We start from the raw sequence: 6,949 nt of genomic DNA, 5'->3' as shown, positions 1-6,949 counted from the left end.
CTCTATAACTGCAATATCTGTATTTGGGGCAGTGGTGTAGCTAGTGATTTGAGAACCTGGGGGGTGAGGGGGTTGACCTCTTTAGGGGGGCCCCTGAAGTTAGACATTCGACATCATGACATGAGATATTGGCGTAATATTTAATGTAAAAACACATTTCGGCGGTGCGGTGGCTGAGCGGTAAAGCGCTTGGCTTCCGAACAGGGGACCGGGGTTCGAATCCTGGTGAAGACTGGGATTTTTAATTTCGGGATCTTCGAGTCCACCCAGCTCTAATGGGTACCTGACATTAGTTAGGGAAAAGTAAAGGCGGTTGGTCGTTGTGCTGGCCACATGACACCCTTGTTAACCGTCGGCCACAGAAACAGATGACCTTTACATCATCTGCCCTATAGACCACAAGGTCTGAAAGGGGGAACTTTTTTTTACATTTCGAACACTCATCTAGTAAGATCAAGTGGAGGGCTCAAGTTTGGATCCCCCCTTCCTCCACCCTAGCTATGCCACTGATTTGGGGGCTTCTAAAAACGAAGTGTTCGATTCTCTTAAGGCCTCTCAAAAAGTAGTTCTTTGATTTTTGATATTGTGGATGAAGATAGTTGACGGTTGTTGACTTGTAGCACCCAACTGCTGGTAGACAACTAAACCGCTGAAGACAACTAAACCGGTGTAGGCGTATACATCTAAACTTATAAATCTTAAAATAATTTTTAAAGAAGAAGGAGCACTTGTATGAATTTATTCCAGCGTATGGAATAAGAAATGTGCCTCTATTTTTCTGAGTATTTTATTAGGTTTTGTTTTTATATTTGTAAATTATGGTTTAGTGTTTTATGTATTATAAAATTATAGCTACTTTACTGTTGATTCTTCTGTCCTGAAGTGTCTCTAAGTTTAGAGATTTTACTAGTGGTGTTACGCTAATCAAATTGGAATATTCGTTTGTTATATGATGTGAGTATAATACTACATTTCAAAAGAAAACAAAATGTTTCGTTTATTCATTCCAACAATAGAAGGAAACAGTGTATGTCATTGATCTGAAGCAAACTTGTAGTCATTTGCATTGTACCCAGAGCTATCTTACAATCAAGCCACAGATAACTGCACAGTATAAAACAGGACATATTACAACAGCATCTTATAACAAAGCTTATATCAACTAAGTCTGTCTGTCTGTATGGTAAAAAGTTTGTACACGTTATTTCTCCGACACCCAATCTCCGATCAAGCTGAAATTTTGCACAGTTATTTCTTTCACCTGACAACACAAGAATCAATAGTGAAAATAACCAATTAATTAATTAACTATTGGTAATTAATTATTTTGTTTGGTATCTCGAACAGATGAAAGAAACTGTACATGAATGAAGTGGTGGTATAAGCTGAATTAGTCGCTTTAATAGGTCACCGCTCGAGGCTCGAACTTGAAACAAACAATATATAACTATAACTTCTCTAGTACCTCACTGCCCGAGTTATAACACGTCTGCCCGTGGAGGTGTGAGCCACAAGTTCGAATTCAGGTCTTTGCGCTTTTTTTTTTAATGCTTTTAAAAAAACAATTTCGGTAAATTCCACCCAGATCTCCCTTTCTCTACCCCCCCCTCCCATTTTCCCAACTGGCCCAGATAAGTGATGGGATCAAACCATATCTAGAAAGCTAAAAGCATGAAATAGCGCTAAACAAAAACATTTGGTAAACATTTTAATAATCACACAGATTTATAATTGTTGGTCTAGAATAGTCTTGATCTAGAACAAATTTAATTACATGACTGATACAAACTAATTGATACAATTACACTTCGTATAAGTTTTAAAAAAAAAATGTATTAAATATATTTATCCTTGTTCATCATTGATTTTACATGTCACTAAAGAAAACATAGCAAGAGAATTATCACTTGAGATCGACAAAGTGTAACCCAAAAAATAACACAAAGAATAGGGACATTTTTTTTTTTACATTTTGTATGTTGTAGTAAGTAACCTTATAAAACACTACAGGAAGACTTGTCTTGATCCTAAGCGATATTGTGCGAGAATGACAAAACAGTTCACGTTAACACGGTATACCAGTGGCGTCACTAGGGTCGGTGTCACCGGGTACGGTAGATTAAAAAAAACAACTTTGATTGCGTGCATCGGAATCACTCTGGAAAATAGCATAAAATAAGGCAACTCACAACAATTTGTTCAGATTCAAAGACATGTCTAAAGCAAATAAAGCTGTTGTGTAACAACAGACGCTTGAAATTCTTCAACATCGAGATTGATATGAGATTATGGTGTATCTTATCATCATTTCACTTTCTTGTAGCCTTCGACGATGTCATAAGAAATACATTAAACAGGCTGCATCCGGGTTCCAATGGCGTAAACGAAACCGAGTTGGGTTTTGCAGACGACATAGCCTTACTTCGAAATACAATTAAATGTAAACACGAGAAGACGGATAAAGACGCCCTCAAAGTTATGCATATTGGATGCAGGTTACCCTGTACACGATCATCATTGGTCATGTAGATCTGGAACAAATAGAAAAGTTCACCTATTTAGGCAGTGTTATCTCGATGGAGATGCATATCATGGTGTTGCATGTCGGTTTGGAAAGCAGGAGCCATCTTTCAGAAAGTACGAACTATCTGAACAAGCAAATCAATAAACCAGGAGATTAAAAATCTAACTTATCTCCATACAATCATTGTCCCAACGGCAACCTACGCTTCGTGACGTGGAAGTCGAAAATAGAAACGAAAAACACGTCATTCCACGTCTGAATGACGTCACACTTTTTGTTTTAGAAGAGCTGAAAGCCGCCTTCGACTACTTTCTGTCTAGAGAACTCGCAGCCCTATGCGTCGAATGGCGCGCGAGGGGCTAACGTGTATGTGTTTCGCAACATTTTACAATAAAAAATGTAACTTTCGCCACTCAACCGGTCAGATAAGATTTTTTTGGGGCAGCGCCTTAAGCTCACTCAGAGTTGTCCGGGACGAAGCTCTAGACCCCAAGCGTTTTTCTACCTTTTTGAGCTTCAGAAACTCTTTGTCTTGGCGTCTAGTGCGCATTATTTTTTATTATCATAGGAAGATTACAAGTCAAATAGAATTAAGTTAAGAAGGTTTGGGACATGTTGGTACTAAACTGTGAGAGACATTCGAGGTAGTATTTTCTATTTTTATGAGTTGCATTTTGGAAAAGTTCCTTTTTTCCCTTTTGGGTGTCACCCTCTGGTGGGTGTCACCCAGTGCGAACCGTATTTTCTGCACCCAGGTAGTGACAACACTGTAGTATACACTTACAAGCCGACCTGGACACGGCGACATTTTCACACACCAGAACAGATCAGTTCACAACACTCAAGAAGAATCATAAATACACCACAATAATTTCAATTTAGAAATCTTTATTTTAAAACAATTTCAAAATAGACTTTGAAACATTAATAAACATTTACAATATCGTAGCGCTGCCTCTTGTTTTTTAAGCTCATTTTGTGTTAGCTTGATTGGACCGTTGGGATGTATACTGCACATCTTCTTGGGATGCATTGGATTGGCGTAAATTTGTTTTGAAGTTTGACTTTCGATCACACTCTTTATATGCCTCTTGCCAGGTAACATGAGCTGGTCGCACCTCCTCTTCCGTTACACCTGGTATAACATTGTGAAGAATGTAGTAGTCAATACAATTGTAAGAATAAATGGGACAAAATTTTATTATTAAATGTCCAACGATCAATTTTGTTTTTAAATAAATCAATCTATAGTTCGTCCATCGTGGGTTGACAATGACCACTTATGTCAATCAAGGGGGCTGAGGGCCTTGCACTCGAGTTGCAATCAATCAATCAATCAATACATACATATGTATATTTGGGTACGTACCGTTTTTACGCAGCCGTTTAGGCGAGAGAGATTCAATTTTTTTTTTACCAAACCCTTAGTCTGTTGGACCGTGCAAGATTTTCTCCATTCCTCTCTGTCTTTTGCCTTAGTTAGAACCTCTTTCAATGGCAGGCCCGTCCATTCTTTTATGTTGTCTTCCCATCGCTTTCTCTGTCTGCTTCTTCTTCTTTTTCCTGGTAATGTTCCCTGAATGAAGGTCTTTGCGAGCCCGAAGACATTGTAATATGACCATAATGTTTTAGCTTGAGTTTTTTTTAAAGGTAGTTAGCAGGTCATCATGGGGTCCAATGCTGCAGTAACCCTGTCTCTAATCTCTTGGTTTGTGATGCGGTCTTTCAATGTAATAATGTAATAATGTAATAATGTATAAAACGTAAGGATGTTTATAATCAAACTTTTTTTTCTTTCACTTTACCACACAATAGTATATATAGTAAACACCCCTTCCGCTCACCTCCGCCCTAAAGTTTTGACGAGTCTGAATATTTCAATGAAAGCGTATTGCGAACTATGGATGACAGCCTGGTCGTGATATAATGTGCTTGGGACATGTTGTCAAGATGTTCACGGATTCCAACCTTGCCCTTCGCAATTTCCCGAAATCCTTTGCGAGGTAAGAGCAATTACGTAATAATCTTCAATGGACCTGAAAGACCTTCCAAAATACCTCCGTGGCATTTTACGTCTCGTGAGACGATCACTTCCCTTTGCAAGTTTTCATGTGACAAAAAGCCCTATCCTTGAATTCGAAATATATCAAAGCATGCAAACTATGAAAGGACAGATTCCTACCTAAGACACGGATAGTGACATGACTCCGACACCCCTAAAGTTATAGCTTTCTCTTTTTACTATAAATTAAATAAATCGTTTTCGCAAGAGCAAAAAAAAAAAAATTCAGTGATTCCTCTCTATAATTGTTAAGATTTTTTTAAAGACAATAGTAAAACCCATACACACATTACATTATATATATATATATATATAATGTTAGAACATAATAAGGCTTGTCTTCGTTTCCGATGATCAATGAGGATTGCAGTATTTCCCGTGGCTACATAGCAATTACTAAAGTCCCGAATCAAATAAATAAATAAATTGTTTATTTTTCCTTAATCTTCCCTCTCTACACTTCCAATAAAACGGCCACAATTTTTACGCTGCTCTCAAATTTGTACGCTGCTCCCAAATATACTTTTATACCGTCAATTCCATTTGTATGTTACGTTTTTAAGCCCCTCTTGCAGACTCATCGTTTTGTTATTCAAAATGGAATTCCAGTATTTCTTTTCTCTCATCTCTTTTTTTACACACAAAAAAAAATAGTCCAAAATACTACATACGCCCTCTGACTATTTATCCGCTTCAATATTGAAGTATCTGAAACACTTTGTGCTGCTTTTTTGGCCAGAACACACACCACTCTTTTTTGTTTAAGCTCTCGCACATAGACTTTTGACAATAGCATTTTTGTACAAAGTTGGACACTTGAGTGGAAACTGGGCTAACTAGATAAATGGTGATTTCGAAATGAGTGTTAAATGATATTCCGAGAAATTTGACAGTTTATTTATATCTTCGGGAAACAAAAAAATTCTAATTTGCCATACAGTGACCGTTATTTATTTTCAAATTAAAATCATCTTACAATTGAATTGACTTACTACTTTTATTATGAATGCGTCTTTATTTTAATGAGTTGATAACAGGATATTCACCTAAAGTTTAAAACGCAAAAAAAAAAAAGGCTCTGAAAGCGCAATTGTGGCGCCGTGTGTTGTTAAATGGATTGATGGCCAATTTACCGCAAACGTCGGAGGCTCCTATCCATTTTTAATTGGAATATGCTCAACGAATTTTTGGGTTCCTCGTTGCGCGTTTCGAATCAATAACCCGCGGTTGAAACAGTTTGGGCACCACTGGTCAAGTGCTTGTTTCCACGAACTACTTACAATTTTTGTAAAGGTCTGCCTTCAGTGACATCTCATTCGGCTATTTATTCTCTCTCCACGGTTACAGGATTTTGAGTTAACTACAGATCCAGGATCTTAATTGTTGAAATGTCTGTAACGAGATATACAGGCTATGGTTATAAAATTTATTTTTTTAGACGTTAATTCAGTGCAAATGTAAACCTTCAACAATCCTCTTTATCAGTGGCGTCACTAGGGTCGTTTCACTTGGTGCGATTTACTCATGGTGTCACCCCTCCAGTTTTCATCATTACCCGCAATATTTAAAAAAAAAATATTGTATTAGCAGTAGATAATTTCCTAGATTGATTGACTGATTCAAAACTGTCAATATACACCGACTTATTTTCGACCTATATTATAAATTATAGACATATATATATATATATCTCAGTAAAGCTTTCTAACATTATTTTGAGCAAAAGTGTTATACATTTGTATAACAAGTTCATGGGTCTATAGATAGGCCATCACTTTGTAAAAACTGAGACAAATATTTAGTCTGAAAGTAATCATATGTAAAGAGGGCTTAGTGGTGAAGCGCTTGGTTTCCTAATCGATGTCTCGGGTTCACTTCTAGGTGAAGGCTGAGATTTTTTAATTTCGAGATTTTGGGACGCCCTTAAGTTTAACCCAAAATCTAATGGGTACCTTGACATTAGCTGGGAAAATAAAGGTGGTTGGTCGTTTGTGCTGGCCAAATGACACCCTCGTTAACCTTGGCCATAGAAATAGATTTTATATCGTCTGACCTAGGGTTTGAAAGGTCTGAAAGGGGTATTTTTCTTTTTGTCACTGTACCTATTTTATGGGTGACGTTAAGGTCTTGCTTGTATGGGCGTTTTTATTTAGTAAGGGTAATGGACGTTTGAGTAGAACTTTTGCATCAGAAACATGCAGATTACCGTACAACAATGTTTCCCAAAGTGGTCTATATAGACCCCCAGACTTCCAAAGGGGTCTACGAGACAAAAAAAAAAGGTTTCGGAACCACTGCCGTAAAATGACGAAGAAAAGTATTAGTTCATTGCTATTAATAAATCGTATCGTCACCATATAATT

At 37.3% G+C, this 6,949-nt stretch overlaps 1 long non-coding RNA gene across 13 annotated transcripts in view; it reads right to left on the bottom strand.

The window, feature by feature from the left end:
• Positions 1 to 3,395: 3,395 nt before the first annotated feature.
• The window catches only part of LOC106052846 (uncharacterized), a 46,867-nt gene continuing 43,313 nt past the window's right edge, over positions 3,396 to 6,949 (bottom strand). For all 13 annotated transcript variants that reach the window (XR_008774037.1, XR_008774031.1, XR_008774030.1 and 10 more), the window contains 2 exons: positions 5,867 to 5,978; positions 3,396 to 3,659 (listed from right to left, as the gene is read on the bottom strand). This is a non-coding gene — a long non-coding RNA (uncharacterized LOC106052846). The remainder of the gene's footprint in view (positions 3,660 to 5,866; positions 5,979 to 6,949) is intronic.

The sequence above is a fragment of the Biomphalaria glabrata genome, chromosome 12 (assembly GCF_947242115.1).
Source record: "Biomphalaria glabrata chromosome 12, xgBioGlab47.1, whole genome shotgun sequence".
NCBI lineage: Eukaryota > Metazoa > Mollusca > Gastropoda > Planorbidae > Biomphalaria > Biomphalaria glabrata.
The sequence above is the reverse complement of the archived record's forward strand: the minus strand, read 5'-3'. Positions and strand labels throughout refer to the sequence as shown.